Source organism: Lissotriton helveticus, chromosome 7 (assembly GCF_964261635.1).
Source record: "Lissotriton helveticus chromosome 7, aLisHel1.1, whole genome shotgun sequence".
In the NCBI taxonomy this organism is placed as follows: domain Eukaryota; kingdom Metazoa; phylum Chordata; class Amphibia; order Caudata; family Salamandridae; genus Lissotriton; species Lissotriton helveticus.
The window spans coordinates 1,733,346,557-1,733,357,025 of NC_136068.1; the positions used below are offsets into that span (position 1 = coordinate 1,733,346,557).

A 10,469-nucleotide genomic window follows, 5' to 3' on the forward strand; every position below is an offset into this window, starting at 1 on the left:
TCTTGTTCAGTGCCATCCCAGATGACAAAGAGATCGTCGATGTATCTCCACCATGTGATAACATGGTGGAGATACGGGGCACATGTGGGGTCGGCACTGATGTCTTGCTCCCAGCTTCCCATAAAGAGGTTCGCGAAGCTGGGAGCAAAGCTCGAACCCATCGCAGTACCGACCACCTGCCTGTAGAGGACACCATCAAAAAGATAAATATTATTGGAGGGACAAAATGTCATCAGACTAAGCAACATTTTACTGTACTCTCTGTATCTGAGGGGACGTTTTGCCAAGAAGTGACCACACGCTCCCAAACCATCCCTGTGATCGATGATTGTGTACAAGGATTGTACATCCAATGTTATCATCAGGTAGTTTTCCTCCCAATTGATGTTCTGAATTTGATTGAGGAAATCTTTAGTATCGCGTATGTAACTGGGTAAACCAGCCACCCACTCCCTGAGATAATGATCTACATATTTGAATACATGATCCGTTGCACTGTCTCAGGAGGACACAATTGGCCTACCCGGGGAATTAAGGGGATCTTTATGCAGTTTGGGAAGTAAATACATAACCGGAAGCACCGGGAAGTCATTTTTTAGATAATTGTATTCTTCCCATTCAAGGATGCCCTTGTCCTTCCACATTATTAGTTCGTCCCATAACTCAGTTAAACTCTTATTGTAGATCTCACGGGACACAGGCAAGTAAAATCTCTCATCTTTGAGTTGTTTGAGGGCCTCATTGATGTATATCTGTTTATCTAGGATGACAACGTTTCCACCCTTATCTGCGGGACGTATGACGATACTATCGTCCTCCATAAGGGATTTAAGTGCCTGCCTTTGGGTGTAAGTCATGTTGTTATTGAAATCTTCTCTCCTGTTCTTTTTGTGTTTGTAATTACAAAATGCCTTACTGGTACTGTCTTGAAAGGTATCAAGGGAGTCATGTGGTAATAGAGGGAAAAAAGTGGATTTGGGCTAGAAGCCCGAATTTGCACTGCTGTCAATAACAAATTCAGCTTCCTGGAGAATTTGGGTGTCTTGGGGGATGGCTGATTGGCTAGCATTTTCAGTACTATTCTGTTCTAACAATACCATATTTATAATGGTATCAGAGTCGCTGATCATAATGTTGTCAGGCTGATCAGTATGAATGGTATCACTTCTTTTTGTCCATCCTAGCATTTTAAGTTTATGCCATTTTCTTAACTTAAGCTTCTGTGTAAACTTAAACCGATCTATTCGTGCCTCAGCATAGTTAAATGGCATTGATGGACAGAACGAAAGTCCTAAACATAATGTCAGTTTTTCAGTGTCAGTAATCACCTTTTTAGATAGATTGATGACTGTCTGATTGGCCATGTCTATATCCATTAGCGGCCTCTTCTGGTCCGTATTCTGCTGTTCCCACATGCGCCTCTTGCCTTGCCTCTTGCTCCACCTTTGCTGTAATCTTTTTCCTCTGTTGTTACGTTTCCCCTTCCTCTGCCACGACCTCGGCCCCTTTGTCCTCTTGCTGTTGCTGCCGGAGTCTCCTTTACAGTCCATCTGCTCCGGCGTAGATGACTGTATTCCTCTAAAAAATTGATCTGACGTGAGGGTTTAGCAATAGTAGTTGTACCGCCATCCATGGAGATATCAGACTCTGTTTCGCTTGTTAGAGAAGGGGTAGTCTGGTGGGGTGGTTGTTCTTCATCATATATATATCAAATATTTTTCATATGCATACATAGAGGGGATTCAGGCACTATTGGGAGAGTAAGGAAGACATTCAAAAGTGGGGCAGCGAGGATGTGTAAGAGTGCCCATGTAAGCCATTGAGCACAAGTATGCAAGAGAAGCGTGGCAATGGATGCAACCCATGCAGAGAGACAGCTAGTGTACGTCGGGTTCCAATTTGAGAACCAAACTGCTCAAAGGAGCAAGTGAGGGCTTCCAGGGACAGAAATTGCAGCTGGTTCAGGGAGTTAATCTAGTATGGTGGAGCAATGAATACAGACAGTGTGCCGGTGGAGCCGGTCAGTCTGGAGTACATGGAACAAAGCAACAAAGCGACCTCCCAGGTGGAGGGTTATACTCGAGGACGTTGATACATAACAGAGTTGAAAAATCTCTGAGCACAGACATCCTATGTAAAGATGGCTACCACAGGATGACTTCACTCGCTAACTGGGTGGACTCACAGGTGTCACCTCCAATCTTGAGGTAGTCCCTTCTGTGGTGAAAACAATTCACCGTTGCAACCTTATGTATTTAAGGATTTAATGCAGCACAGTATGGTACACGACTGAGGGTTTTACAGAAGGAACTGCAGGCGAAAAGCTGAAGTAGGGATCAGTACAAAGGCAGAGGTTTACATGAGGGAGAGGCAGAGTGATTAACTTCACACTTGAGTCTTTTATTTCATATCTTATATTCTTATTGTGGTTGTTTACAAGCCACTTTTCTCTGAACAGGGTGTATTGTACAATGAGTGTGTGAAATTGTAAACACCTACTAAATTTGACAAAATTCTGAATTTGTTTGACCTATTTTGCCTTTGGCTAAATTCTCTGGTGTTCTGGTGTGAAAATGGGCTTCAATGGGAATTCACAAGGGCGTATTATCAAGCCCATTATCACCACTTTAGCGGCAGTTTTCCTCCGCTAAAGCGACAATAATGTTACTGCGGTTTCTTGATAATATGCCCCTTAGAGTTTACTTAGAGAACCTTCAACTGTTCTACAAGTTTATTTATAACTACACCTGATTAAAGGGGTTAAGTACCTGCCCAGTTTGTAGGCAGTTCATACAATTATACAGAAGCATTACCTGCAATATTCCTCAAATTGCTCCCTTCATCTTCTCGCCTTAAAGAATAGGAGAAACATTCTATTCCATATCTCCATTCTTTGGAAGGATTGGAGTTTACCCTGTGGGAAACACCCCTGTCATCAAGCTCATTCTCTTTTTGTTTAGGGTGTATTACAGAAGATGGCAGGGCTGAGGAAGATCGTGCATCTAGTTTAGGGCTGAGTGATTTTTTGTTTATCTCTTTCGGATCAGAGCGGCGAGGAGGAAGGATAGAGGATGACAGTGGATGGTAGGACACAGAAGAGGGAGTGGAATAGAGAAGGAAGGGGAGGGACACAGGAGAAAGCCAGGACAGCGGACAGAGCAGACTGTAGGACACAATTCTGAATTACCACAACATGACCTTTTGTTGTCAGTCCTCGTTCATTACATGATCTAAATTCATACATGAAACTACCTAGAACATTCATGAGCCGTTTTCTGAGGATATGACGTTCAGTGGGCAAATATAAACTGGCTACCAACTTCATAGTATGATCATCTTCTTTGCAACCCCAGACCTGTATTTCTCAATGCACATAACAGGATCTCTTAGGACGGTGTCAATTTGTTAGTAATGAACAGGCATTCAAACCTGATGGACAAATAAGGGAATGAAGCAAAAAATCCAATTACATGGCACCTCCAAGTGAATATGACTACTGAACAAAAATCATTGATGATACAGCAAGACCAGGGAGGTGATTGTTGCCTACTTGTGAGAACAGTCTCCGACATTAGCCTTGAAGGCACACGTTGACTGATATTCCGGTGTAACATCCACAAGTCTGCTTTGCCTTCCTGACTTCCAGTTAAGATGAGATCATGTGTAGGTTAATCATTCAGGAAAAGTGGAACAAGCAACTGAATCTTCAGATAATAAAGATATGTGAGGGTAGCCAGATTCATTAGATGCTTAAGCAAAAGGCGTTGATCTGGTTAAAAATATTTTTAATCAAGAGAACAGGTACTAAGCAAATGTCCACTGAGGAAGGCCAAAAAAATAAAATATTTAGAATATTTATATCGAAAAGGTGAATTTATATAGCTAAGCATAGATTTACTTTTCTCCACATACCTTGATAATATAGATATGTTCCAGGAATGTAGATGTGAAATTGAGAATAATACATCTCTACATGCCTATATGCACTTTCCTTCTCGATATTTTTGTTCTCGATATTTTTGATGTAATAATCTGGTACCACAATATTTTTGCCCTCTATACTTCAACATATAACGGACCACGAGAAATGGCAGCAAGGTTTACAGAAGATAGGTGATGGGATATCGTCCACGTTGAAAGAAGACTCAGAGCAGGGCACATGTACTAAGCAATGCTTTATTAGAGAATCCCTCTTATTCCTCTACTTCAGAGCTTTCCAAACTCTGTGTCGGGACACAGTAGTGTGTCACCTGCCATGTGTGGGTGTGTCACTGGATGATGCTTAGCTGCCAAGGTTTCAGATTGCCATCATGGTTCCCTCTACAATCAGCGCGCACTACAAAGGATTCCACTGCATTTAGCAAATACTTCACGGGAGCCTCTGAAGTGCGGCTGATGTTGATGCTGCTGCGTGTTTTCTGTCTTTAGAAATGCTAATGGGGGATGTTTAAATACCCACAGAGCTGTCATTAAAGAGCAGGAGACAATTCCCAGAGCTTTCTCTGCAGCCTGAGTCCTGTTTGCCATGTCCACAGACCTCTGGCTCCTTCACCTTTTGTTTTCTCCTCCTGTCTGGCTGTGGCGTCACACGTGCTTGTCTGAGGCCTTACCAGTCGGTATGCTGGTTGGTCTCATTCAGCAGCCTCTGCTATTTTTGCTGGCCATTCACCTCTGCAGTACTTGTTAAACTGTTCTGGACTAGACTTTTGGTTCTCGTTTATGAAATGCAGATAAAATATTTGGAAACAAAAATAAGTAAGAGGCGCAGCTAGAAGGCTGTGCTGATCTTGGAGGCTGGTGCTTTTTACCTGAAATCTTAGCTTTGAAACAAGCATTTGCAAAAGGGTAACCTGATTTAGTCCTTACTAGACTGTACCTCATCAGTACTTTGAGAACCCCCCTCCTCCCCCCCCCCCCAAACCTCCTTAGGTGCATTAGGCTCGCTCGCTACACCAACATGAAAAGTTTGAAAAGCTGTGCTCTACTTCAAGGGGAGCATGTCTGCACCCTTGCAGTTTCTGCGCTAGGCTATGTCTGGAAAGCTTTCTCCTCCCTGCACAGCCTTTACACTCCCTAATCAGGATTGTCATCCAGTTAGCTGGCTGTGGAAGCAAAGTGGATGCAAATAAAGAAAATGCAAGACAACCCCAAAGCAAAAACAATGGGGAAACAAAAATAGAATGCAAATAAACCCATCAACCCTATATTTTTCTTTCAAAGTGATCAAAGTCCAAAATATTGAAATTGTCTAATGACGAGTACAGTGCCTATATAGAGAAACTACTACATAAACTATCATATCAATACAAACAGAATGGAATATTTCACAATCGACCATTTATCCACAGTCAACCACAATCATACAAATACATACTATAAAAGACTCAAAGTCATGACGGGTCGGATCATCACAATAAGCTCATGGTTTTTGCCACATTTGATTAATGAATACATTTCTTACTTTCATTTAAGCTTTTTACTTTTCTATATATACCAACTTCTAGTGTCCACCATATCTCCTTCTCTTGGCGATGCAGCACGCTCAAAGAAATATCTTTTATTTATTTGTTTGTGTACTTACCTCTGTGCAGCCATATTCTGAGGTTTACTACACCCCACCCTGCCCCTCCCCGCCCCACATCAGCATGCAGCAGCACTCCTAACACCGGCCGCTACTGCTTCCTGCACATAAACAATCATCCCCATGATGCAGGCATCCTTGCACCATTGTGTAAGGCTGCCTACGTTGGCACATGGCAGCAAATTGTGCACCAGCGTCGGGGAGGGCAAAGGGATCCGTCATATCCTTTTAAGATATGATGAATCCCTGTGCTTTGAAAGTGCTGCAGCGTGGCTCAGCCAAAGGGCTTGCGGTGACGCACTGCGGCACGTTCTTGTAAATGAAGCCCTGTGATCTTCATAGATATGGTGCTGTCCTGCTTTCTACCTTTCATATGACTCAGCACAGCAACTTTGTTTTTCACACAGCTCTGCGTGACTACTAAGTAAATTTACCCCAACGTGCACATCACAAATATTCAATTGACTTCAATGATCATCAACATATTTGTGCATGGACTTCTCAACCCTAGTTGAGATTTTATAGTGACACGTAACAGAAATATCACTAGTAATAAATAAAGATACAGACGAACACCAAAAAGGAATATAATTAATCCATACAATTCTACAACTTGCAAACATTTTTGCTGGTTGGAAACCTCTTATATTCACTCAAATATTCAGTTCTCTCCTATTTATTTTGTATCCATTGCCCATCTTTTCAAGGAGTCCTACCCCCACATGCATCAATGTGACAAATTGCGAATTCTTATTTGCGAAAAATAAGGAATCGCAAATAAGAATTCGCATAATGGGATGCATGAAATTAATCGCAATTTTTACCGAATCGCAAGGAAAATGCGATTCCTTATTAGCGAAATCGCATTTTGCGAATTCGCTAATAAGGAAAACACACACATGATGAATACTGAAGTGATTGTAGTGTGCCTGCCTCTGAAACTAATTACAGACACCTGTGGGCTACATTCTACTTGAATTTGGCAGTTTGGAAAGAGTGTTTGGAAGGTGCTGGAGAGGTTCCTGTTTTCTCATGTGATTATGGAGCCAAGCAATGAGGTCTTGGAGCCCCAACAACAGCAGCAGCAGCCCAGGAAAAGGAAAGTCAAATTTAGTGACAAAGAATTGGAGATACTAATTGAGGAAGTGACAGCTAAGCATGAACAGCTTTTTGGTAAAACTTCTCTAAAAGTACCTGAGGCTATGAAAAGAAAAATTTGGATTACAATACAGGCAAAGGTCAATGCTGTAGGTGTCGCCCATGGAGACATCAGCAATCTCCAGAAGAGATGGTATGATTTGCGCAGCAGAGCCAAAGAGAAGATTGCGACACGCATTAAATCATCAAGGAAAACTGGTGGGGGAGCTCCAAAAGACATACCAACTACCCCTTGGGAGGAACTAGTAGAAGGGACTTTACCAACAGAAGCAGTGATTGGAGTGTTTGACATAGACACCTCTGAGCAGCCAGGACCAAGTCAAGGTAAATTTTATTTGAAATCAGGGTACTGTCATTGACTGCATTACTTGTCATTAATTTTGAAATGTTAATAATGTGTTAACTACATTTGTGGCCAAAGTGCATGACATTTTTGATACATTTAGCTTTAACAAATTGCATCATGGGACATGTAGTTTTCAAAATATTTCTTTATTGAAATCACAAAAACAGGGTCTTTTCAGGAAATATGTAGAGCCACTTTAAAGAGTATTTGTGAGCCATGCCTCAATATGTGAGTGTCATATGTTAACCTGTAAAAAAAGAGTAGGCATTGGGAAATTTTTTCTAACAGTTTACTCCCACTGTCTCATTTTCAGATGCAGATTTGGATGCTGAATTCATTCAATTTGCAGAGTCCTTTACACAAGACTTATTAAATGATACTGGTAATAATTTTGACCCACCACCTTCACCCACTGTGGAACCACAAAGTCAAAGACGCAGACTGCGTCAACTGGTAGACACAGAATCTGAGGCAGAGGATAATGTGAACACTGAAGTCCCAAACACAACAGTCAATGCAGAGCCTGCACAAAGGGGCCCAGGCAGGCGTCAAAGACTGCGACAATTCATCCGGCGTCGCAGACGTCCTTTTCAAAATCATGAAGCAATGGATGACATTGTCAATGGAAGTGTCATTGAGAGGAAGTTATTAAAAGTACAGCGCCTGCAAGGAAAGGATATTAGGGTTATCAAGGGTACAATCACCAATATGGCCAAAGACATGAACATTATGAGTACAGCACTTGTCAACATGGTCAATGTCTCCTCAGATAAAATGGAACGCATGACATCAGCAATAGAGACACTATCTCAAGCAATGCAGGGCAACCAGGGTGCAGTTTTACAAAGAGCAACAGTAGTAAATATGCATTCCAGCACAAGAGCCATGCACAGAATGTGCAATAACACTTCAAAATTGATAGAAAGTACTGTTGCCATTCAAAAGGAAATGATGAAATGTTATGGAGAGCTGTCCTCTGGCATGAAGTCAATGCAAGGCCTCATTTCAGAGCACCATCAAGGGCAAAGTATAACTCAACCAGAGTCTGCGGTCACTGCATCTTCTGCTGAAAATCCAAATCTAAAAAGCAAAGCAGCTTCAGAAAGAAGAAGTGTGAGAAATGTAGCCAAAGATACCTTTAAAAACCTTACTTCAAACCCTGTGCAGGTTAAAGCATTGGGGTTAAGAGGAAGGAAAAAATGAGTCATATGTGGATATTTTGGGAACCTTATTTTGCACTGTTTTTGAATGTCAATATCCATACCTTTGAAGATTACATTTAAATGAGATTTTTTTTGAAAAACAGCAGATATGTTTGAATAAAGGCTCACATTACATTACTTTTGAACTGAAATAAAGTCCAAAGTTACAGCAAAAGCATGTTTGTTCCGTGTCATACCTTTATTTAAAAGTAATGCTGAGTTATCTCTGCTCTCCTTCTCCTTCCCTCTGCTGCATCAGGACCATTGATTCTAGGTTGGGGTTGGTGAGGTTGGTTGAGGTTGTTTGGGATGTTGTCTTCAAATTCCAATCCAAGTCCTCTTTTCATGGCTACATTGTGGAGCATGGCACAAGTGGCAACAATCTTGCAACAGACATCAGGACGATATTGTAATGCACCTCCAGTTTTATGAAGTATTCTGAATCTGGATTTCATTATTCCAAATGTCCTTTCAATCACATTTCTGGTAGAGATATGAGCTTGATTATAATTTTGCTCTTTGCGGGTTGTAGGGTTGAGATAAGGAGTCAGGATAAAAGTTCTCACACCATAAGCACTGTCACCTGTGGAAAAGTTAAAAAAAATTAATTTGAATGCAAACATGTAAAAACATTCTTTGGCTGACAACAATATCAACAACATAACATGATAACTTACCCAATAAATATCCATCTCCATAATGTCCTGCTTCCAACTTTGTGTATATGGCACTCTGTTTAAATATGTAGGAGTCATGAGCACTTCCAGGGAAACTAGCAACTAGGTCTGTGATTATGGTTTTTGAATTACAAATGGCTTGAATGTTCAATGAATGATACAATTTCCTATTCCTAAAAATGTACTCATTGTGAGAAGGTGGGCATATGGGGATATGAGTACCATCTATACAGCCTATGACATGAGGGAAATGAGCCATATTATAGAAGTCCAACTTTGTCTGTAAAAGTTCCTGCTGAGTACTTGGAAAAACTATGTAATGCCTGATCCTCAACAACATAGCATTAAAAAAAATTCTGAAAAACCTTGAAAGGGAACTCTGTGACACCCCCCAGCAATGGCAATCACACCTTGAAAAGAACCAGAAGCCAGAAGATGTAGGCAACAAAGTACTTGGACATGAGTAGGAATGGCTTGTGTTCTAAGGGTGGGCCTCTGTAGTATAGGATCCAAATCAGCAATTAATTCCAGTATAGAATCTACATTTAACCTGTATTTATCATAAATTTCTGCCTCAGTCTGCCCAAATAAATTAATGCGCACCCTAAATATCCTTTCACTCACTACTCTGCGCCTCAGAGCAGCTCTCAATCTCCGCCTACGTGCCAAGACTATGACTGCAGCCATGGTGAAAGGAAATGTAATGGTGAGAGTGTCACTTTTATAGCAAGAGCAATGAAAAACACATGTGCGTTTGGTTAAGAAAAAAATAACACCAAGTCTGAGCTCTTCTTATTTTAGGAAATGCTATTTGCGAATTTACAGAGAATCGCAAATAGCGTTTTTTCATGCATGCCATTTTTTCTTAAAAATGAGCGATTCCTTAAATTTGCGACTTATTTAAGAATTCGCAACCGATATGCGAATTTTTAAATAGCGAATTTTCACAAAAAACATGATGCATCCCAATATTGGATTTTGCATTCGCAAACGGCCAAATTCTCCGATTCGCACCGTTTGCGAATACAAAACACAATGATGCATGTGGGGGCTAATCTATAGAGAATTGTGCAAACACTGTGTCAAGTTCTCCCAAGTTCCACACTTGAGCTATCAGCTGCACGTGGCACTTTGTCAGTCTTGTCACAACATCTCCAACGAGCTGTTTGAAAGGAGGAGTGAGGGAGACACAACCATTGAACACAGTGTGGCCGACTGCTCTCGGTCTGGACAGGCTGGCTCCGCAGGAGACCTGCGCTGCTGGTTGCATCATCTCAGGAGTCGCTGATGTCAGGTTACGGGACAGCAAGAGGTAAAGTTCATGCATGTCAAACACAGAGCCTGGCCGAGTGGCGCCGAGCTGGAGTAAGAGGCGACAGCCGGACTGGCCAATGCCCAACGCAGGCAGACCTCCTCACCCTGCCAGCTACTGACCTGCCAGTGCACCAGACCAGCTCTGATGTTGTCACTTCTTTTCAAGGACATCTTTACTACAGGGCAACAGC

The 10,469-nt window shown here is 41.7% G+C and overlaps 1 long non-coding RNA gene across 1 annotated transcript; it reads right to left on the reverse strand.

The window, feature by feature from the left end:
* Nucleotides 1–7,616: 7,616 nt before the first annotated feature.
* On the reverse strand, nt 7,617–9,085 carry LOC144767657 (uncharacterized). The gene is made up of 3 exons (XR_013598298.1): nt 8,965–9,085; nt 8,485–8,870; nt 7,617–7,748 (listed from the first exon to the last, which is right to left on the reverse strand). It is a non-coding gene; the product is annotated as an uncharacterized LOC144767657 (long non-coding RNA).
* Nucleotides 9,086–10,469: the final 1,384 nt, after the last annotated feature.